This window comes from Engraulis encrasicolus, chromosome 4, assembly GCF_034702125.1.
Source record: "Engraulis encrasicolus isolate BLACKSEA-1 chromosome 4, IST_EnEncr_1.0, whole genome shotgun sequence".
Classification (NCBI taxonomy): Eukaryota; Metazoa; Chordata; class Actinopteri; order Clupeiformes; family Engraulidae; genus Engraulis; species Engraulis encrasicolus.
In genome coordinates, this window is record NC_085860.1 from 12,073,087 (window position 1) to 12,097,938 (window position 24,852).

Consider the following 24,852-nt stretch of genomic DNA (forward strand, 5'->3'; position numbering starts at 1 on the left):
TTTAAAACATATACATTACAATTAACTATAATCTATGTAATTGGACCAATAATAAAATGTAGTGAATTGAAACACTTAATATATAATTAAAAAGTTTAGATAATTAACAATATAAAACAAACAAGATCATATTATTTAAAATGTATGTGATTAGTTTTCATAAAAGTTATGGGAATTGGGAAAACTGAGGATGCAACTCCAGTCCAGAGGTGGCGCTACTTGCTGCACATCACGGTTGTTCACAGCCAAACGTTTGAGCGCTGCATTTCTACTTCCTGTTGCCCTTCAACTGTGTGGGGAGTGGAGCGAGATCAATGTTATGGTAAGAAATCTAAAGCCATCCTACATCCAATTTCTTCAAATTGTGTCGAAATTGTGTAGTTTATATTAGATGGATACTATTTGGTTTGATTTCTGTTCACATTTCCGTAGTTTGTTATTGCTGTAGCCTAAACGGTTAAATCCTGCATGGCAGGTGTTCCAGTGCATGTGTGCTTCAGGCTAGCGGTTCTTTGGCAACTTGGCTTGTTTGTTACTTCTCTACAGGTCGACAGTAAACTAAACCAACCTTGAAATTGGTTATTATGCTGTTTGAAACGACACAAAGCCACAAGTGATTGTCGTAAGCAGTTGTATCTTTCCCCTTTTACAGTGCCCATTTTATTGTAGGCTTAGCAAAGTGCTGCTGAGTTTCACAGTTTGCAGTTCAAATTCCTTATTGCGCTGTAATAATGTCGTTTAAATTCAGTTCAGTTCAATAATACTGTGATGATATGATATGTATGGGCCACCGTAGTGGCTTACGTGTGATGTCATAGGGTTACGTTCTGAATAAACCGTCAGTCCTTTGAGTACAATCTTACCTGGTGGTCACGTCCGTGCTTCCTCTCATGACATGGTGTCAGAAGTTAACAATTTAGCGAACAAGTTTTAAGAATGGCAAAGTTAGGACCTCCGGAGAAGTTTGACTTCACTCGCCCGTCAGAATGGCCGATGTGGCGCCGTCGTTTCGATCGTTATCGAGTGGCAACGAAGCTGGACCAGGACAGCGGTGAAGTTCAAGTGAACACGTTGCTATATGCTATGGGGAAGGAAGCCGAGGCTATCTACGAGTCGTTCGTGTATGACCAGATTCAACGGGCCGAAGATTGGGATGGTGAGGAAGTAGACCCTGAAATGAACTATGACATAGTGATAAACAAGTTCCACGAGCATTTTGTACCCAAGAGAAATGTAATTCATGAACGGGCATGTTTTCATAGACGATCACAAAAGCCTGACGAGTCAGTGGAAGCCTTTATTCGAAGCCTGTACGAGCTAGCACAGTACTGTGAGTTCGGAGCTAACAAGGATGAGCATATCAGGGATAGACTTGTGATTGGCATCTCTGACACGGACGTGTCAGAAAAGCTACAATTGGAGCCAGACCTGTCACTGGAAAAGGCGATCCAAATCGCTCGCCAAAATGAACAAATTAAACAACAAAATGTGGGCTTGCGCGCGGACTGTTCTGTGGATGCTATGGGGCAAGGACATAGAAGGCGGCAATTCAGTGGCAGAGATGGCGGGAAAGACAGACCACAGTGGGCGAAGAGGGACGACAGGGGTGAGTTTGCCTGTTTACGATGCAATGGCCGGCATGGAAACGCACGCCCCTGCCCAGCTAAGAATAGGAGATGCAGAAAATGTAACAAAATGGGGCACTTCGAGGCTGTCTGCCAAAGTAGAGCACTGAAAGAAGTAGCAGTTGAGTCCGACAGTGAATATGGGGACGATGAATATTTTGTCGGGGCTGTAGGAAAGGCTACACCAGACGTGATTGCGCAGCCAGGCCCTGACAACGAGTGGCTAGTAGACCTGGATGTGAATGGCAGCATAGTGGAGTTTAAAATAGACACCGGCGCAGACATAACAGTAATGTCGCAGTCTGCATTCAACAAACTACTGCAATGCCCACGGTTGATCAAGACTGGCCCAAAGCCCCACATTACCAGCCCAGGAGGCAAAGTGCAGACAGTGGGCAGGTTCCTCGCCTCAACTCCATACAAGGGACAGCGGTACAAGTACTGGGTGACTGTTATCAAGGGGCCATACTCTCACAATCTCCTGGGGCGCAGTGTTGCCAAGAGAATGGGTCTAGTGATGAGAGTAAATGCAATCAAATCAGAACAGCTGAGTGATGTGTTTGGGGACATTGGACTGTTTAAATGTGACCCAGTGAAAATTGAGTTAAAGCCTGATGCAGAGCCCTACTCCCTGGCGACACCACGTCGCATCCCATTCCCCCTCCTTCCAAAAGTGGAGGCGGAACTGAAAAGAATGCTGTCCCATGGCATAATAGAGGAAGTCACAGGTCCCAGTGATTGGTGTGCCCCGATGGTCCCTGTTGAGAAGAAGAACAAAGAGCAAGTTAGAGTGTGTGTAGACTTGAAACGCCTGAACAGAGCAGTGCGACGTGAGAGGTACATGTTGCCCACTCTCGAAGACATAGCTCCAAAGCTGGCCGGAGCAACAATATTCTCCACTCTCGATGCGACAAGTGGGTTCTGGCAGATCCCGTTGGAGGAGAGCAGCCGGAAGCTGACAACATTCATAACCCCTATGGGAAGGTTCTGTTTCCGCAGGCTGCCATTCGGAATCACGTCAGCGCCAGAGATCTTCCAGAAACGGATGTCTACTCTGCTGCAGGATCACGAGGGGGTGGTCGTGGTGATGGATGACATCCTGGTGTATGGCGCCACGACTGAAGAGCATGATCGTCGTCTGACTGCAGTCTTACAGACCATCAGAGAGAGTGGGCTGAAGCTGAACAAGGCCAAATGTCACTTCGGCAAACCAGAACTCCAGTACTTTGGCCACCTCATCAGTGCAGAGGGGCTGAGACCGGACCCCAGCAAGGTGAAAGCGATCACTAACATGTCCAGTCCAACAAACGTCGAGGAGCTGCGTCAAGTCCTGGGGCTCATCAATTACGTCGGGAGATTCCTGCCAGATCTCTCCTCAAAGCTACACCCGATCACAGACCTGCTGAAGAGGGAGAATGACTGGGTCTGGGGTGACGCACAAGACAGAGCGTTTCAGTGCGTCAAAACCATGCTGGTGTCTGCCCCTGCTCTGGCATACTACGAAGTTGACAGAAAGACTGTGGTTAGTGCAGACGCGAGCAGCTATGGCCTAGGCGCTGCTCTGATGCAAGAACATGGGGGTGAGTTGAAGCCAGTGGCATTCTGTTCCCGTACACTCTCAGAGGCAGAAAAACGATACTCACAGATTGAAAAAGAGTGCCTGGCAAGTGTGTGGGCCTGTGAGAGGTTCGCCCGCTACGTCCAAGGTATGGCCAGCTTCCACGTACACACAGACCACAAACCACTTGTGCCACTTATAAATTCCTACGACTTAGACAAGGCTCCCCCCAGGTGTCAGAGACTCCTCATGCGCCTCATGCGTTTCAATGTAGTGGCAGAGCACATCCCAGGGAAACAGCTCGTCGTCGCCGACACACTTTCCAGGTTGCCATTGTCTGAGGGGAGCGATGGAGAGCTGGAACAGGAAGTACAGGCCTATATTAACTCTGTTGTTGCAAATGCCCCAGTCTCATCACAGAGGCTCAGTGAGATCCGTACTGTCACTCAGCAAGACGAAGAGCTGCCACAGATCATAGCCTTCATCAGACATGGGTGGCCACGCAAGTCACAAGTGCCGCCATCCCTGCTGCCTTACTTTTCCGAGAGGGCGCAACTTTCTGAAACCGATGGGCTAGTGCTGTACCAGGACAGGATCGTCATCCCTGCTGTCCTGAGACCTGCCATACTGGAGCAGATCCACAAAGGCCACCAGGGCCTCACAAGGTGCCGTGCACGTGCAAGGATGTCTGTGTGGTGGCCATCCATCAGCAGCGAGATAACACAGAAGGTGACAAAATGCCAATTCTGCATTGAAAACAAGCCCACTCAGCGACGTGAACCATTACTCACCACAGCTCTTCCCGAGGGCCCTTGGCAGCGCATAGCAGCTGATCTCTGTGAACTTGGGAAAAAGACTTACCTCATAGTGACCGATTACTACTCCAGAGACATTGAAATAGCTCACATCACTGCAGCATCCAGTTCCCAGGTCATCAATAGGCTCAAGGCCATGTTCGTAAGATGGGGCATACCGCTCGAACTGGTGAGTGACAATGGCACGCATTTTTCATCATCAGAGTTCAAAGACTTTAGTGTAGAATATGGCTTTGCTCACACCACGACTAGCCCTCACTATCCCCAAGCAAACGGTGCAGCAGAACGGGCCGTTCAGACGGCTAAGCACATTCTGAAGCAGCCAGATCCACATCTTGCCCTGATGTGCTACAGAGCAACCCCCAGTGCAGCAACCGGTGTGAGCCCAGCTCAGCTCATGACTGGAAGATGCATTAGAACTACTCTTCCTATGTTGGAAGGGCAGCTGCAGCCGGCACCTGTTGACAGGCAACAGGTCCTCGAGAGAGACGCACAGGCAAAGTCATCTTACCAGTTCTACTACAATCGACGCCACTCTGCTCGTCACCTTCCACCGCTTCTTCAGGGCCAGGACGTCAGGGTCAAGATCGACGGAGAGAAGGGGTGGAAGACTCCTGCCAAAGTCATTGGCCGGTGCCAGGAGCCCCGGTCGTACCTGGTGAAGACGGACAGCGGTGCAGTGCTGCGTCGCAATCGGCGACATCTACAAGCCGGGCCAGAGTCTTCAGATTCATCTGACCGAGAGCCGCCAGCTGGGGGACCAACACCGCCGCCAGCTAGACCGTCACCTCCAGCCAGTCCAGTGCTGCCAGCTAGACCGTCACCTGCAGCCACTCCCGCGCGCAGCGACGAGCCAGCAGACCAGAGGGCCCCAGACGGAGCGGCGAGGAATGCAACCCCGCATACAGCACGCAGTGGGGTACAGGTGACTTCCAGGGGCCGTGAGGTCAGACCTCCATGCAGGTATAGAGACACTTAGTTAGGCCTTCCCCTTTGCTATGATGCTCGAAAAAAAAAAAAAATGTGTTAAATAATTACATTCACAGTGCGTTTTATGTTTGTATGCCTAACAATTTTATACTGACAGTTGTGTGGTGTTAACAGTTATAATGAATGATGCATTCTTCAGCATGCCACGGGACTGTTGGCAAGGACTGCATGGCTGTTGCCGAAGTTAAACACATGGACTCTTAACTCTTCTTTTGTGTGATAGGAACAGCAACTATCGAGGGCAGAATAAATCCCTACGTTGCTGCGGATGGCGGGCAGTCTACCCCAAAATCCTAGTTTATGTCCTATCTGTTCTGTCTGTCTGTCTGTCTGTCTGTCTGTGTTGTGTAGTTAATGGGTTCTATTCGTCTTAAAAAGCGGGAGAGATGATGATGAGTTTTAATGTATTTTTTATTCAACTTAAAAGGGGGAGATGTGATGATATGATATGTATGGGCCACCGTAGTGGCTTACGTGTGATGTCATAGGGTTACGTTCTGAATAAACCGTCAGTCCTTTGAGTACAATCTTACCTGGTGGTCACGTCCGTGCTTCCTCTCATGACAAATACTAAACTACACACGGTAATCATGCTGTTTAAAATTGCATTGCGCTGTTCTTTGATTATAGTGTGTCATGTTATCTGTTTTGTGGGTCAGTTGCAGTAAAAGGATGCATCATAAATGCAAAGCATTCGTTTCACTGGATAGTAGTGGCATCTGCTCTTGTATTGCCCTTTCTCCCCAGATACAAAACTATTGTGGTATTTTTGTCATTCTCCTCAACGGGACATCCATGTGGCGACATGGTAAGCTTAAACTTATTGAAAGATGTACAGTTATATCTCAAATGTAGTTCATATGACTGACACAAAGTTGTTGGTAACACTCTATGAAGCCCATATCTATAGCGCATTATGAGTGCATTTATATCAAATTATAATGTGCATTATAATTTGGCTACTTACAACACATTACAACTACACCCATGATCTTTCATGATGCTTTATGCTAACAGTTATGAATAACAGTGAACTAAGTTTATAAAACTATGTAAATCCAAGGGTGTTATGAGTGCTCGTGACTGGATATATACTACAGACTGCCTGATGGGGCTTACACTACATTATGATGCATTATACTGCATTACACAGTGCATTATAGATGCATCCATATGAACTTCACTTTACTTAGAGCACACATTGACAACTTATGATCTCACATGGAATATTATAGCGTCTTATTCGTCCTTATATCCAGGTCTGTGCATAGAGGGGTGTAAGTACTCCTAATGCATTAAAAGCCCCATCAGGCATTCTGTAGTTTATAACCAGCCAAGAGTCCTCATAACACAATTGTATTTATTAAGCATTATAAGCTAGATTCATGGTTATTCATAGCTGTTAATATAAAGCATCATGAAACATGATGGGTGTAGTCATAATACGTGGTGAGTCATTATAATGTGCCTTATAATTTGATATAAATGCGCTCATAATTTGCTATAGATATGGGCCTCAAAGAAAGTGTTACCAAGTTGTTTGTTAAATGAACCTGAAATGTGAAAAATGTGCATGTTAACCATTCAAATGATTTGTCTAAACATTTATAAGGCTGGTATTATCTCCGTGTTCAATCTGGTCAAGCAGATGAGGGGCCTTCATTTACTGCCGACATAGATGAGGTTCTGATCAAGAAGGTGATGCAACGCCCATGCTCAACCTGGAGGAAGGAGGTTCTCCGGGAGCCAGCAATTCCAGACTTCCAGAACAGATGGCACTTTTTGATGCCAGCGAGGTAAATGTAGTGTAGTTGACTGGACTGTCACTGGACTAAACCAGTGACATTCTTATCTTTTGGTGTTGTCGTCAATGCCGTTAACCTGCCACAACCCCTGTTGTCTTTTTACAGATCAATTTGGAATTCATGTAAATTGCCACTGTACCTCTGACCTCAATTCTTTGGTGAACTGGACTATCGGGCAAGTGGCCTTATCCGGATCTTCTGTACCGAAGGTGGAGCTGTAGGACGGAAGATCTCTGCCATAATGACCCACATGGGACATGTACGTTTTTGATTCTGGTCTAATCTGATCTGCATATAGCTTGTGAGTTAGATAACCATGGTGAAGTTTATGTTGATTGTTTCAGATGTTTTTCTTGCCGTTAGAAAAAAAAACACTTGACTGCATGGGTTTAGACTTGTGAGCTTTGAGTGGGGTTAAACAAGGTTTTGGGGTGGTCAATGGAGAAATGACTGACTTTGTTGCCCTCAGTACCTGTGTTGGTTTGTGACACATTATGCATACTGTCCTCTAGGATGCCGGCGAACTGTCTGTGTATGAACTTCAGCGACTTGAACATGAGAGAGAAGGTTTTTTTGTCATCTTTGAAGATTTCACAAGCATGTGGACATGTAAGAGTTTGCCGCTGCTCTCATTTTCACACATTGCCTCACTTTGTGTCTTCTCCTACTCTACTCTCTCCCTTCTGTTCTTGCCTCTACCTCCTTTTCATACTGTCACTCACCAGTATATCGAAATAGAACTTTGACATTTAAATGGCTGTCAAATTTGGTCTTAAAAGTGTATTCTTTTTCTCCATTGCCATGTAACTTCATTCTTACTCCAGACCTGTGTACCATTTATTAAGGGGGGGCTCTTTAGGGTCTTAAGAAATAATGTGATGTTTGCTCAAAGTACACCAAATGTCCCTGCTGCCATAGGAGCCCACATTTGATTTGATGGTACAAAGTTTACACATTTCAGCATGCTTGCTCTGAATGTTTGCCCCTCTGCCTGCAACATCTTGAGGAAAGTCCCAACTCTGATCTGATATTAGTGCGATGGACTGTCTCAAAGTTTACAATTAAGTCAACCAATGCACATCGAAGCATTTTTTTTTAAGTTGAAAGAGGAAGTTCAGCATCCCTTGTGAATGGAAAATCACCACTGTTTGGATTGCTACCAATTCAGTGTAGTGATACAGTGGATCTAATAATTTCTTTCTGTCAAAAGGCAGCAGAGGATCTCCGGACTCGGGATGCAAGTGAGGCCAAAGCAAGATAATGAAGTAAGTCATAAAGCACTGCATTTTCAAGCATGACCCCCCCCCCCCCCCCCCCTCAATTTATTGAACAGAAGTTTTGCAGTCAGGAGAGGGGTAAGGGGAGATGGGGTTGGAATGGGGAAATAAATTGTCTTCTTTCTTTGGCCAACAGGTGACTTTTTTTATTTGATTGCAAAGTGCCTGGAAGACAAGTCTTTTGAACTTATTTCGCACCTAAATCTTTGTAGTTCTTCCGTTAAATCATTCTTTTTTCCCTTTGCTATGTTCCAGGACCTTGAATGCAGACAGGCCGAGGCAGACACTGCTAAGAAGACCATGGGCATCTACACAGTCCGGACAGAGGGTGATGGTCTAGGTGATGCATGTTTTGAAGATGTCTGTGTGGCACTGGACGGTGTGAGTTCTCCAGAGCCTGCGGAGTGTCGGCCATGCATGTGTTGGGCTTTATGAACGAATCTATGCACCAACTTGAGCTATCCAAAAAGACTGCGAAATATACATACATTTGAGGGTTACCAGAAAGTTCTGATGGACCTGTACTCAAGCAAGCTTGAAATAGCTCCTGTGATTCAGTGGCATACACGCCTGTTAGACTCTCACTTCGCTTCCGCTCACACTGCCGCAGTGGCATTGGTTGTGACCCGTAGATGGTCGACCAGGGGAAAAAAACTATAAAACTCATGATATTTTTGTCTTCGACCAAGTGGTCAGTGTGGAGGAGTTTGAGGTTTTTTTTTGTTTTTTTTTTTAATCCATGTCTGCTGTCGGCCACATACACACAACTGTTGCCCACACACCAGCGGCCTATACTACAAAACTGGTTCAGGATACGTTAAGGTTAAGTTGAGAGTGAAATCAACTAATAGAAGAGCCCAGAGTACTTATTTTCTTTAGAAAGGCTCTTAGGTGATGAGATAAAGGTATTAGATGATTTACCTAACTTAGTAATAGGCCCCTGGTGAACTATTCTGTACACAAACCAGCTGAACTAGTGTGCCGGCTCACTTGGTTGACTACGTGTATTGGCTGCCTAAGTACACCTGCTGAACTTTTGTTGCACCCACAAACTTGGACTGTTGGCTGTGTGCACACACCTATTAGGACTGTTGTACTTAATGCCAGCTGAAGTATTGTGTGTGCACACCTGATCTTTTTCTTGTGTACTACACACCTGTGGGACTGTTTCGCCCACGCACGCTTGCGTGGCCATTTGTGTTAACCTTTTGCGCCCGTAAGTCACACCAACACACTTACCCAACTCTTCTGTCTTTCAACTTGTGTTCAGATGAGTTGTTTGTGTAAAAAATGTTTGTACAGTATATAGAAATGTACTGTGTTCTTTGTCAAGACACCTGTGTGATGGATGGTGAACATGGTGTAATTTCTGCCTTATTTTCCCTTTCCTTGGTTTTTCTTATTATACAGGGTGTTTGTTAAAATGTTTTTTGCATTAGCTAGCTGGTCAGGAGGGGAAAAACCTCAGCATACTGACCATTTTGCTTTGAAATTACTTTGACCTTTTGGTCTTACTCCAAGTGTGCAGGGGCCTATACTACAAAGCTGGTTCAGGGTAAGTTAAGGTGTAAATCATCTAATATTACATCTAATAATAAGAAAATGAGGACTCCAGGCCCTTCTATTAGGTAATTTACCTCTTAACTAAACCTTAAATTATCCTGAACCAGCTTTGTAGTATAGATCCAATTGATTTTGCAGGTTTGGATTCTTTGAAGTAAGCTGCGTTGTGACTCATGCATGTGAAGTACCGTATTGTTTTTACTTTTGGTATTGTGAATAACCAACTACTAAATAATAATCACTTCGTGATTTAACGTATGACTCTGTTTTTGGGATCCCTTGCTGTGTCCAAGTGGCTAGGTGTTGCACTGATGATTTGTGTTGCAAATAAATAAGCTTTATTTGAAAAAAGTTGTGTGTATCATTTCAGATGTATTTGGTTGGTTTATATAAAGATTAAGTAATTAAAATGTATGCATTTTTGTCATCTATTAAATTGCATAAATCTTATTCATTCTAAATGCATGCAATTTTGTCATCTATTAAATTGCATAAATCTTATCCATTCTAAATGCATAAGTCTTATTAATACTAAATGCATAAATTGTGGGTTATAGGTTTCAAATGAATAGAATTTATTCAATGAATTTCTATACATCCTATAGGTCTTGGTTTTCAGGATTGCATAAAACTTAGCTATTCAAAATGTATGCATTTTTGTCATTAATCAAATTAATTAAATCTTATGTTTTGGGGCGAATTATTTCTGTGAGTGTAGGCAGCATTTCTCTTCCTCCAAACACATCGAGTTGTGTTAATGCCAAACAGTTTGATTTTGGTGTTATCTGATTCCAGCACCTTCCAATCATATCCTAATCCAGTTTGATGTTCATTGGCAAACTTCAGGTGAGCCTGAACAGGTTCCTTCTGAAGCAGGGGTACCATACATGCACTGCAGGATTTTAATCCGTTGTGGTATTAAGTGTTCCCAATAGTTTTCTTAGTGATTGAGGTCCCAGCTGCCTTGAGATCATTTCCTAGCTCCTCCCATACAGTTTTAAGGTGCTTTATATCTTTTTTTTCTGGTTATTAAATTCCCACAAGGTCAAATCTTGTATGGAACCACAGACAGGCCTAAGATTGATGATTGATGATCATTTTGTATGTCCTAAAATTGGGACAAAATGCACCAACAGCTTGCTCCTTAATATCTAGGAGCCCATTTCAGCCTTGTTGAGTTCTAAAATCTTGTCCCTGACATCCTTTGACAGCTTTTTGGTCTGTCCCATGTTGGCGAGTTTAGTTTGATTGATTGACTGATTCTATGGACTGATTCTGCAGATTCAATGTGTTTTTTTGTGCAGGTTACTATTAACAGGTGTGTTCAATTCAGATAACAAGTTGATTGGAAGTGCCATTTGATCAGAACTCTTAATGGTTGGCAGGGGATCAAATACTTATTTCCCTCCATTAAATATAAATCAATGAATATATATTCTTTAGAGTTAATTTCTGGATTTTCTTTTTGATATTCTGTCTCATCATATTATAATACATATTATCATTAACATGAAAGACTGGTCATGTCTTTATTAGTGGGCAAACCAACAGAATCAGCAAGGGATCAAATACTTATTCTCCTCACTGTACATTGTATCCTCCTAACAATAGTGAATAGCAGTGAAGTGGCAAATGGGTTGAAAGAGTTATGGTATGATATAATTGTGTGTATATGTGCATGTTTGGATGTAGGCTACATGTTTACATGTTTTGTGGTCCAATCCTGCATGTTAAGTGTTTTTATTTTTGTCTAATGTGTTGATATGTGTTCTTTGTGTAAACGCTTAGACTCTCTGTGCCCATACCAAATTTCTCTCTAGAAGAGACAATAAAGGCTCATCCTATCCTAAATACGGCTATTAGAAGCACAACTGTTCCAGTAGCCTACATTGACATTTGACCATGCCACGGTTCATCGGTGAACCCTGTGCACAGTCACAAGTTGGTCTTTTTCTTGATGTTAATAAACTTGTGTGGCCCAGTTTTATGTAATATTTTGACTTATGGAATTAAGTAGACTTTCTAAGAAAGTTCCATTATGAGACAATTTACCTGGAAATAATATGAATTAAGCAGCACCAGGGCTTGGCTCTGTACCTACCTCACACACTAGATTATTTAGAAGCTCGTTCTGACACTAACCAGTCCTTACCACAAGGTGTCCTCCGAGATCTGTTGCACTATTGTGTTACTCTGGATTGTTGTGTAGGCCTATGGTCCAAGAAGTGAGGTGTTGTAATGTGATCAACACCATGTGACGAATACAACAAATACAGGACAATAATTTTAAAAGACAAGCTCTGCGCCCGTTAATCACCCAACAATAGCTATACACCCGAGTTTTAAAACATGAACGTTGATGTCATTATGTGGTGAAATTATTTCTTAACTTATTTCTACATGGATTGGAAATGGATGGATTTAGTTGCCATTGCCTTAAGTTATTCCTCTAATGGTTGTCACAACACGAGTTTTTGTAAAACTAAAGCCGTATTTAGGGCCAAGCTAGAGAAAAAGGATCAAGTGAGTGATATTTGAAGAGGGACCTACAGCGTGACGTCAGTACTTATACATCATTAATTATCCTTTTTTTCGTTTGCTTAGCAGTCAGTAGGGCACGCTTAAGCAATTGGGTAGTCGCCTGGTTTATCAAGAAAAGTTTATCTAAATTAAAAAATGTAAGTCAATGTAATGCGCTGCCCAAAATGGGTTGGAGGCTATTTCCTTTTTCTCTGGCTTGTACATTTGTGCATTGGTTTATAGTCTCAATTATTAATCAAGATAAAAAATAACAGACCACGAAAATTAAATGAACAAATGCCTACCGCTGTTATTGAAATTCGTAGCCATCGTAACACCTAATGATTGTAGCCATTTAGAATTTGGCGAATGGGAAAAGTCCTGCTTTCTTATTTTATTTTGGGTAGATACATTGTTAAGTGCTAATGTAATTTCTTAACCAAAAAAAATACTGAACGGAAAGGGAAACCTTTCAGATTTTTAAAAAAATAAATCAAACATCCCGTTATTTTCGGGGTCCCCAGCCCTCCATTGTCCTCCATCCTTCTCTCTCCAACAAATGTCCCCATAAAAGTGTCCACAATCCATCTCAATTTCATTACCCAAATAGAACTGGCATTTAAAATGTAATTAATTGAAATGTGCTTTTCTGATTTTGTTGCCAAATATTTAGTTGCCTAATAGTTTTATCTCTTTATTTAGTGCACAATTCGGTCGCGCAACAGATTCCTTTTTTTCATGAACCCCCTTTGCAGATGAAATAGAGCGCGTGGTTGTTAGCGTGTATGCATGGCTTAATTTCTCGTTAACTTAACTTCCATTAGAGCACCTGCGCTTGCTTCGTCACCCTAGCTGCCACTCAATGGGAGATCTCACCTGTACGGAGGTTGAGGGATTTGCTGAAATATTTATTGGGAGTCGTATCAATTGCCGTTGCCACCATTTACCCCATAGCGCGTGTGTCGGAGTCTCGGGTTCCAAACCCAGTGACAGGTTCACCAAATACCAGCGGTCAGGGCTGGACTGGGACAAAAATCAGGCCGGAGCTTTCCTGTCAATACCGGTCCGCCAGGCATTGGGAAAGACAATTAAGCCTGTGACAACAGTGTAACATATTACGAGCTATTTTGACCAAAACCGCCCAAATTAATGTCAACTGTAGCGGAATGATACCACTACATTGATGGGAGGACCAATGTCCTGTCGTCGATATGAGCTCCCTGTCGAGATGAGCTCCTTTTAGCTACTGAGCATGTGCACGCATGCGCACCTCCACGCCGCAACTTCTGCGACTGATTGCCCATCGAGCTGAGCTACCGAACAGCTGATCTTGAAGATGTGAAATATCAACTGCAACAACGCAACGCAACGCAATAGGTGTAAGGTTTGCAGAACAGGGAACATCACAGGGAAATATCCGTGCCAGAGACGCTGGTGAGAGAGATGCATTGCACAACCCCACTGGGTCATTTTCAGCGCACACCCTCTCGATTACCTTGCGCAAAATTACCCAGCGTCAAACTTGTTCTAATAATCTGATAAAACCTATTAATGATCAACCCTACTGATTTAAGAAAATCTGACCTAGGCCCAGGCTTTCTCTCCTTGCGTTTCACTTCTCCTAACACCCGTGTCATTAGACAGGCTGTCTCTGAAAATGCAAGCAATTTAATTCCCACACCCGACGTTGCATCAGACTTCTCTATGCGGCATGCCTGCCAGCCCGAAACGTGCAGACCTACCAAATGTGAAGCAAAAGCTCTCTCACTTAGGCTAGATTATGACTCGTGTCATGTGCTGGGAGGAACAGACGCGTTCCGCGTGGATTTAAATATTTGCAGATTTTTTTCAAAGGAACTGTGTTCGTTTCTTTAGGCCTATAAGCTATAATATTGAGTTGGTTATTAGAAACTTCTCCGCGAATGTCTAAAGGCACGGGCGAGACATGCTGCTCGTTTTGAAATAGTAGCCTACTAAATAAAATAGCCTAAACAATCAATAGGCCTATTCTATAGGCAAGTTATTAGCTAATAGTTGGCTATTTTTAGAAACTTCTCCGGAAAAGTCTAAAGGCACGGACGAGACACGCTGCTCATTTGAAAATTGTAGCCAAAATAAAAGAAACAACCAATAGGGCCTATTTTATTGGCAAGTTATAGAAACGTCTCCACGGAATGAAAATCAAGGTAGCTAATTTCAACGAGGCAGCATAAATAGGAGCCACTGTCGAGTTAGGCTACCGGGAGCTTATCTCGACGAGGCAGCTCATCTCGACAGAACGCCGGGCCAAAATCATCAGCAGTCCACCAGGCAAATGCCCTGTTTGCCTATATGGTCAATCCAGCTATGGTTTACCAGATAGTCTAGGCCTACCGCGGTGTCCACAATAAGGGGCCAGATGAGACGGCACGATGCCAGACCCGCGGTACCCTGTTTAAAAATGTGCGGAAGAGACAATGAGAACCTGTGGATTGATTTCACTGTAACAGTTCCATCTGAAAAAGCTGAAACCGGACACCACTGACGCGGCCTGACAATACGGGATCAGTTTTTCCAAATAGGCTGCAGTGCGTATGTCTAATTATCAACAGCCGGCAAGTGTAGGCTACTCATTAAAGAGGAAAGAGGAGAGTGGGGAAGGCGCAGGTGCATATATTTAGAAAGGTGCAACTCGCTATCCTCAGCTCAGAGCCGTCTCCAAACAGGAGACGACGCCTGCATGCGTGGGGCCCGCTGGGGAATGACGGCGCACGGCTGCACAGGTTGTATGGCATCATGTTTTCTTGCCTTCATTTAACGCATGCAGTGAGCACCATCTGAGTAGCATTGTAATGATGACTTTTTAAAGGAGTTCTCCGAGTCTGATGGTAGGTGGCAAAACCATGGTTTACTACGTTGGTGTTTGTGCATTTATTTTATGCTTAGTGGTTTTGGTGGTTTGAAATGCGGATTAAATTCTGGCGCTCTCCAAGTCCTTGTTTTGGGAAGGGCTTAGAAAGGACTCCTCTCATCCTGCAAATGTAATTGTAGATTGCACACAGTATTGACCATCTGGATAGGAGGGAGGTCATCTGATCTTGCCGACTGGCGCAGTCTCTTTCTGAGCGACATGCAGGTTCAACAATATGTCATCCACGCGGCGCGCACAAAAAATGTAATCCGCCCATTGAGCTAAAGCAATACGGCTGGAACCGCAATTATTGCTTTTCCAAATGCTTCATCAAAGTTGGTGTATGGAGCGGATGCAGTAGATGCACAGCTAAACGAAAGCATAATACAATAGGTGCAATCCTGTATTCAAAAGCAAAACATTTTAAAAAAAAAAAAAAAAAAAACATTGTAAAAAAAAAAAAAAATGTGAACAAACCCCTGAATAACACAAAACAATTCAAACATAATTCCATGTTCTAACCTGTAGCACGTGGTTAGATACAAAATTGCCCCGTGCGCTTTTAAAGGAATATAATTGGTAAAAGTTTAAAAGTGTTTGGTCCTGCAGCCTAGTGTTGTAGTAGTAGTCTAGAGTAGGAGACTATAGACAGAGAAACAGGGAGGGATTACTGTCTTGCCACTGGGGTAAGATGCTTACAAGCTAATTATCTTTCCATGGACAAATCCCAGTCTTCACAAAACGAACAGCAGGAGTGTGTTTGTCGCCGGCTCGAAGGATTCCCAGCGCCAGCCAAAGTGATGTATTAGCATCAGCTAGTTCTGGACGGCCCGGGACGTTTTCAACTAGCCTACCGCCTTTCAGTCGCCAAGGATGACAGGTGGGCCGCTTATAGGGGCACAGAGAAGGTCCGAGATGAGATAGCTATTGTTCATTCGATTTCTCGGTAAGACTGACTTGATGTTATTCGCGCATGTATTGTGAAACTGAGTTGTACTTTAGGATATTGTGTACTAGAAGATGGAATGCGTCTGTCCAGTCAGCGGTATCGCTGAGTTAATGCTACATTAAATAATTTGCCCCCGGGTCCTCTTTAAAGGAGAAGGTGGGGTCGGTTACTGTTGTCACGGTATCACGCTGGCACGGTGGTTACGCACGGGCTAACGGGACAGGACTTAGTTGGATAATTAAATGAATTAATATTGGATGCCCATCCAGGACTTGTTTGGGACAGGAGCACGCCTCAGACCATAGTTTGCTTGAATGATGCTCAAACTTTGAGGTATAGACTACATTGTACTGATCCACCCATTGTGATTAAAATATGCACCTCTGAATGCGCTTCAATTATCTTTCATCAATGAGTGGTCTTTCGAGTCATTCCTAAAATAAGTGAAGCTGCAGGGCGAGATTGTAATCACAGACAATGAGATTAAACCATCTTGGCTGCCACCCTGCTGCGCAATGGCGAGGCGCATCCTGTTTACTACATGTTGTATTTTGTAATTGTTTCCATTCGATACGTTGTGACTTTATTTTAGTTTGTGCCGTCACTGGCATTGGCTCAGATGTATTTTTGCGCCTGTGGATCTCAGTTGTTGTAGTAGTAACACCACACCCTGCTGATAAACACCCAATTTTTAGGGCTAGCCGGAGAGTTGTCCGGGGCAGGCATATCGATCCACAGCGGAAATGGGAGAATGAGACGTGCTGTTCAGGGAGACATTCGAAGGTCTCAAAAATCACTTAGCGCACATTTTTTTCCACCTTGGAGCCGGTCCAGTCCAGGCTGTTATGTTGCAGACAGACTGTGAACGCACCAAGGCCGGCTTGACCCCATCCCCCATACCAGGTTTGACAAACTTTACAGCTCACAGTCTTTTGGATTGTATGCCGTTTTTGGTGTTTCGTGTAAACTTACTCTTTCATTACAGGACATCAATGGTCTGGCCATTATACGAAATAATCTGTGGTGTTATTTTTAAAATCTCAAGCAACTTTTGATATGTAATTTTGGATGATGACAACCAATCAGTTGGCGAACAAGTGTGCAATTGATAGACCACCAGACCAATTCCTGTAGATCTTAAGACATGCTGGATATCTTCTGTTTTCAGAGCTGCACATCTTACTGCCTTTAATTATTTGAGACTGGATCAAAGGATATATAGGTATGGGCCATCATCCAAATAACCTGACCTCTCCACAGCAGGTTGTCTTGGCCTGGCATCCTCCACTGACCCCTGACCTCTCCACAGCAGGTCGTCTGAGCCTGGCATCCTGGCATCCTCCACTGACTCCTGTTCTGTGTATGGCACTGGTAGAATTCACTGTAAACACACTCTGTCAGTGAATTACCAAAGGGCCATAAACTGAGTAGAGAATGAACCACGTGGCGCCACTATCCAGTCCCTAATGTCACCCGCCGTTTCTACACCTCTGTGCCGAGGCTACTCCGTGGAAATAGTGTCTTTTTTATCTACCCCAATGACGCATGAGGAGCCATCATCACTCTTCTTTGCCCATTTTGGCACTAGCACATTTTTGCTTCTGTATATATCAGGCGAGCAATTATGTGTAGTGCCAATATAGGCGGAGACAGACAGACAGACAGACAGCCCACATATGGGGTTTTTATTTCTTCCAAAGACGTCCCTCTGCACAGGTCAGCATCAGACAGCATCACACAGCATCCCTATGGCCTGCCTGCTGCACAATTAGCTGATCGCATAGCACCGTAACACTACACCAGGGATGGACTGGCCATCTGGCATAGCGGGCATTTCCCGGTGGGCCCCACAACACCCTCGTGGGCCCCTATTTTCAGAATTTTTTTTTTTTAAATAAGGTGAGTGTTCTGCGCCGCTAATTTTGAGGGGCCCCTTTAAGCCAGATGTGCCCGGGCCCTATTTCTCCCTCAGGCCAGTCATGGCATCAGACATTTGTTCCCATTTTCCATTGTCCAGTGTGCTGCATTATTAATCATTGGCAATGCACAGGACTCCGAGAGTCAATCAGCCAGGCCTCTCAGATGTCTCCAAGCAAACGGCCATGGAGATCTGAGCTGTGTGACACGGCAATACTATCAGTGGGTAACCTTACACCCAAATATTGCAAAGCGGGAGAGTATCGGTGTTGACATTTTTTCTCCATGGGTTTATCTATAACACCAGGGCCAACTAAGCAGTTTGACATTTTTCAAGGTATAAGCTCATGTGTATTTTATTGTGTCTGATATAGTCTTGTTATGAATACAGTCTGATAAGTAAGGAGACAGCGGCTGCTGGCTTATGCAATACGTTGTGGTGAATTACACTTCTTGTGTGCCCCTGTGCCCAGTGTTGCCAGATTGGTTTCCTGCCCAATTGGGCTGTGTAGGATGGCCGTCTGCTGGTAAAAAAAGGGTAAAAATTGCATTTTGGCGGGTGTTCCTGTCGATTTATGGCTATAGAAATCAATAGAATTTTTCGTTCAAATTTTGCGCGGCGTTTTAGTGCTTCCAGGTGGGTTTTGAACATGATCAGTCTCATCTGGCAACCCTGCCTGTGCCTGTGACCTTAAACGGCAGCTCTGCCAGATGCTGAGGTGGTGCGGTGCAGTAGAGTAGCCGTGTTTTTCCATTCCCCTGCGTCACCAGCCCGGGCGGCCGCCATCTTGCCTGTGGCCCTCTCACAGTGTTTGGCAATGGTAGAACTCACACTGGTGGCCATGATGGATCCGGTGGTTCTAGATTTGCCAACAACTGTTTGAGGGCACCACACACCGACCTAACCAATTCACTTAAGAAAATGATCAGGACTCCAGGCTCTTCTATTAGATGATTTACCTCTTAACTTTACCTGATTTACTCCTCAACCTGCTTCCTAGTATACGTCTCTCGAGGAGTGTTACCAAAAAAACCTGAAGCTGCATATCTGTGCAGTTTGGTATTTGTTGGTTTATTTCTTCAATATTTGTTTGTTCATTTGTAAACAGTTTTTTTATTATTATTCTGAAATAAGGATGAGAGGAGTGAGTGACTTCAGGTGAGGCAGGGAGGGGTGGAGCCTAAAGGCCTCCTCTGCTCACCTGTGGTCTCAGAGCCACTGTCGCCATGGATACCATGTTGAGTACCACCCAATGGGACCGCCAGTCCTCACAACCACTCACTATAACCGCACCGCCAGTCCTTATAACCACTCGCTAAAACCGCAGATACGTTACAGTCGTTAAGTAGAGTGATTTTGCTGGTATGAAAATAAGATCTGAATATGAAAGGTGTGAAAATAAATTTGATGTAATTATTAGCAGTGGTGAATTGGATATATACAGGGGAACACAAGTCACTTGGATGACAAAGAACAGCAATGTCCATGTTGGAGGAACTGTATGTAATGCCTTCTGATGTATAATGATGTATGTAGTATATGACTGTTGTCTGGAGGGAGAATGAACCATGCCAGAAAAATTTCAAATGTATTCTCAATCTCTTTTTTTAAGTTCTTCAATGCTTGAAAAGATTCTGAAAGGTAATTCATTTATGAAAGACACATATCTCGAGTTTAGATGTAGTTAACTATCTAGTGCCAATTTACAAACCCCAACTCCGATGAAGTTGGGACGTTTGGTAAACAGTGAATAAAATCAAAATGCTATCATTTTCAAAACATTCAATCTATTCATTAGATGGAGAATAGTGAAAAGACAACATATTAAGTGTTAAAACCGAGAAAAAATATTGTTTTGGGGGACATAGGTACTCATTTCTAATTTGATAAATCCAACACGTCTCAAAAGAGTTGGGACGGGGATCAGTGAAATTTAGTAAACATCCAAATAAGATAAAACAACAAAGAAGAACATTTCAAAATGAATTGTACTGACGGACAATATAGGTGTCCAGGTATAAGATCATCACAGAGAGGCTGAGTCACTCAGAATTAAAGATGCAAAGGGAATAATTACCATAGTTATTACATACATTTTTGAATTCCCTTTGATTTACCACGATTGAGTGTATATAAGACATATTTGTATTAATAAAATCATTGTATAGATTCATGACATCATGAAATATATATTGGCTGTAGTCTCACTCTAGCACTCCAGGAATTAGAGCTATTGAAAATTGACCATATTAAGAATGCTTAATGCATGAAAATGATACAGGGGTGTAACATTCTCCTAAGCACCTGAGCTCACTTGAAATAGACCCAGAAGACATGGGAAACTGTCCTTTGCTTACAGAAGTCAGCAGAAGTTGTAGAAGTCCATTCTTTTTGACAATAATAGAGCATTGCACATCCTGAGCTACAGTGAAAATGGACCATCCAACTTGTGTTAGTGCTAGCTTCAAAAGTCAGCCTCCATGATGGCATGCGGGTGCAGTAGTGCATTGGTTAAGATGTTCTCACTCATCTGTAGAGTTAAATACAGTGCTGAATGGTATAAATGGGTTTTAAACAGCATGAAAAGCCACTCCTGCATTATATTTTGAAGGGAGATCTTCGATTACTGCCACATAGTAAGGTCAAATTGCATTCTCTACTATGTTTTAACAGTTAGGCTCCATCATAAGGACCAGCAGGTGATAAAATGGTGGGTTTTTGGTCAAGACCTGTCACACTGTAAGCACTACAGAAAGGAAAACATTGCAAAACATGACAAGGAATACACCCACCATTTAAGCTGGTGAAATCATGTCCAAGATAGGAATTAACACTGTTTTTTATATAAAATCATCTCATCGGTTAATGTATTTAACTGTTAAGTGCTGTCTTTTGTTTTGTTTTTAGTCTTCCTCGACATTTGCTGCCATTTATTGTCCCCGTCCCAACTCTTTTGAGACGTGTTGGATTTATCAAATTAGAAATGAGTACATATGTCCCCTAAAACAATATTTTTTCTCGGTTTTAACACTTAATATGTTGTCTTTTCACTATTCTCCATCTAATGAATAGATTGAATGCTTTGAAAATGATAGCATTTTGATTTTATTCACTGTTTACCAAACGTCCCAACTTCATCGGAGTTGGGGTTTGTACCTTTGCAGTTTATTATTTTTAATGACCTCTGACCATCATTGCTCCATTAAAGTCTATCCAAGCTGTGTTCACGATTCACAATTGTTAATATGGTGTATTATTTAACGTCTGTTAAAATGCTATAACCATAACCACCAAATGATGTCTCCTACCCTCCGTCCTCCTCCTTCTAGACCCCCCATCCCTACGCCACTCCCGTCCTCACCTCCATCCCTACGCCACTCCCGTCCTCACCTCCATCCCTACGCCACTCCCCTCCTCAACCCCACCCCTACGCCACTCCCGTCCTCCCCTCCATCTCGATGCCACTCCCCTCCTCACCCCCCCTGGGCGTCTATTGTGTCCCTGGGGCTCAGTGTGCAGGGGCCGCAGGGTCCCCCATGGCCTGCCTCCGGCACAATTAGCTGATCACACAGCACCGTAACACTACACCAGGGCTGGACTGGCCATCTGGCATAGCGGGCATTTCCCGGTGGGCCCGGTACCCTCGTGGGCCCCTATTTTCAGAAATGTTTAAAAAAAAATAAAAACACGTCTGAAATTAGGGGCCCATGGTGCGGGGCCCACCAGAGAGTCAGTTCTGCGCCGCTAATAATGAGGGGCCCCATTAAGCCAAAAGTCCCGCCCGGGCCCCATTTCTCTCCCAGTCCAGCCCTGGAGGAGAGGGAAGATTAGCTGATCACAGAGCTCCGTAACCCTACACGCCACAGAGGAGAGGGACCAGCTAGATCAGCAGACACCAGGCTAGGCTAGGCTAATGGAAAACCACTGTTGTGGAGATGCAGATAGTGGCTTTTTTATTTATTTATTTTATTCTGGCACAATCAACTGACTGAAATAGTTTTATTTATTTATATTTCAGTGTTTGTGCTGAACTATGGTCTCTCTCTCTCTCTCTCTCTCTCTTCAGAAAAGAAAAGATTCATTAAAAATTGACCATGTTTCGTCCTGTGATATTAGGTTTCAGGTCCAGTGTACAAAGCGGTGAAACACGAGTGTTGTTTGATAGCAATAGGACACCGTAGATTAGACATTCATAGTATGTAGAATATAAATATCACCTTGTGCAAAGTATTGTTTATGCATGCAGTCCTGTGCGAAGTGCTTTCGAAAGGTTTTCATTGCAGTAGATGTCTTAAGCAGATGGAAGGAGAAAGACTTGGTGTATCGCAGCAGAAAATACACACAGGGCGGTACTCATACGCCATCTCTCTTACAGTGGCATGAGGGTTATTTTACAGCATCACCATGTTCGATTATGATGCATCCGCTCCCTCTGCTTTCTCTTCCCCATCTCTCTCTCTCTATCTCCCTCTCTCTCTCTCTCTCTCTCATGGTTGATGGGAGGCTACAGAGCTATAGTATTACAGTATGAGATCATGGGAGAGATCTGGGAGCATGTGCAGCATAATGCTTTACCTGGCCTGTCATCCATTACCCACAGTCCTCTCTGGCAGGAAACTGATGTCAGTTTAAAACGGAAAAAGTACTAGAATCCAGTCCCATTGGCTCATAAACCCAGTACACAGAGCTACACAATGCATGTATTATACTGGTATATGGACATCATAATGCATGTATTATACTGGTATATGGACATCATAATGCATGTATTATACTGGTATATGGTCGTCATAATGCATGTATTATACTGGTATATGCTCGTCATAATGCATGTATTACTGGTATATGGTCGTCATAATGCATGTATTACTGGTATATGTTCGTCATAATGCATGTATTATACTGGTATATGCTCGTCATAATGCATGTATTACTGGTATATGGTGGTCATAATGCATGTATTATAGGCTACTGGTATATGGTATTATACTGGTATATGGTCGTCAACGCCCATCATTTTCTATTCCTACTTTGTATCTTAACACAGTTGTTGATTCAAGTATTTCAGAGGACTGGTCATTTTTCTGTTCATATTGTTTTTTTAGGGTGTGTGTGTGCGTGCGTGCGTGCGTGCGTGCGTGCGTGCGTGTAGAGAGAGCATCCTAAACTGGTGTGAGTCCTTTATGACAACAGCACTCCAACAGCAGTGGGAGGAGAGATGATGATGATGGGTCAGAATAGGCGCTCATGTCCGGCGCCGTGGTAAATAAATAAATAAATGCAGTCTGAATGTACTGCTAATCTGTTTTTCCCGCCCTAACTGCCCCCATTCACCACGAGACAGACATTACGATGATGTGACATGAGGGTAGATGGTGGGGGGGGGGAACACTGGAGGGTAGTGAAGGGTGGGGATTGGGTGTGGGATCCAGGGTGGGGATTGGGTGTGGGATTCACATCAATTACCGTGTAGGCTGCTCTTGGGGACGAGGATGGGGATGGTCAGGGCTGGATTAACACACAGGCTATGGCTGCATCCTAGGGGGCCCCATCTGCCAGGGGTCCCCTGATTGGTCAAAAGGGAATATTGCAGAATTGTGACAAAATGCAATATTAACAACAATCATGTGTCGAGTTGAGCACAGTTGGTAGAGATGTTATCCTTAATTCTCGTAGCTCGTAATTATGAGACTGTCTATATTTGCGGAATTTACCTTTGGGGGGGGGGGGGGGGGGGCAATAGAAACCTGTAGCCTAGGGGCCTCATGCCGTCTTAATCCGGCCCTGGGGATGGGGATGAGGATGGCAGCACCAAAGCGTTTCTGGGGGGGGAGGGGGTCCCATGGGAGGGGGGATTGCTACTGGTGACCAAATTGCAGTGAGTGGCGCTTGCCTTGCTTTGCCCTGGGTGAAACACACACACACACACGCACACACACACACGCACGCAGGGTGGGGTCTAATTACACTGTCACAAGCCAACTAGGAGAGAGGCAATGACATTTCCATTATACACACACAGCTGACAGCGACAGGAGACACAGCCAAGAGGGATAATTTTAAAACAGAGATAGGAATTATTATTATTATTATTATTATTATTATTATTATTATTATTATTATTATTATTATTATTAGTTTGAAGTAGTAGGAGTAGTGGAAGTATTGTTATCGGTTGTTGCTGTGGAAAAAATGCATTCAAACATTTCAACAAATTCTATCCTATTGCCATAGCAAACTGCACTGTATCCCCTCTGGAGACCCCAACTGTTGATTGCGTTTGTAATGTAACCAAACATAGTGGACTGGTCACAATGAACACTGCTGTAATGGGCATTTCCTGGTTGCCATGGGTAACCTTACCACAAATGATGCCCATAGGGTGAACAAACCATCTGTCGAAGGCAAGCTCCTCTTAGTCCCGAGAACACAATCAGAGGAGGAGAACCTGGTGTGTGGGGACATCACTATAGACGAGTAGTGAGAGAATATTATATACCTACAGTAATTTACTTGGATTGTCCATGAACTAACTGTTAATACTGTTTGAATTGTTAACTCAAAAATAAATAAATGAATATATGAAAAAAAAAATGTACATCCAAAAGCGATGTAAAACTATTTGGTGCGTGGTTCTGCAGTGCACTGCACCTCCCTCTATAAAGGTGGCCCTTAAGGTGGGTCGCTTAAATGGTGGTGGTTTCCCACTGAGAATCCAAATCACCACATCCAAACTGTAAATCTGGGAAGCGTGTTTCCTCTCCCCTCCTGTCTCCAAATATCCCCGCCCCAACCCCCACCATGTGGGATTACAGTAATCCTGGAACTCGGCAGTATTTTTAGCTGTAGTCTGGCGGAGGCCGGGCAGCACTCATTTCAGGACACGCACACTCACTCATGCAGACCAGACAGACCGCAATCTGCCATATGCTCACCGAGTGA

At 43.8% G+C, this 24,852-nt stretch overlaps 1 long non-coding RNA gene across 3 annotated transcripts; it reads left to right on the forward strand.

Moving 5' to 3' along the window:
• Positions 1–157: 157 nt before the first annotated feature.
• LOC134446699 (uncharacterized) lies at positions 158–8,950 on the forward strand. 3 transcript variants are annotated; one of them, XR_010034453.1, is made up of 7 exons: positions 158–622; positions 5,736–5,796; positions 6,637–6,784; positions 6,899–7,052; positions 7,306–7,402; positions 8,004–8,058; positions 8,326–8,950. It is a non-coding gene; the product is annotated as an uncharacterized LOC134446699 (long non-coding RNA). The 3 variants fall into 3 exon arrangements; XR_010034454.1 differs by having other exon boundaries at positions 158–322; positions 6,601–6,784; XR_010034455.1 differs by having other exon boundaries at positions 159–322.
• Positions 8,951–24,852: the final 15,902 nt, after the last annotated feature.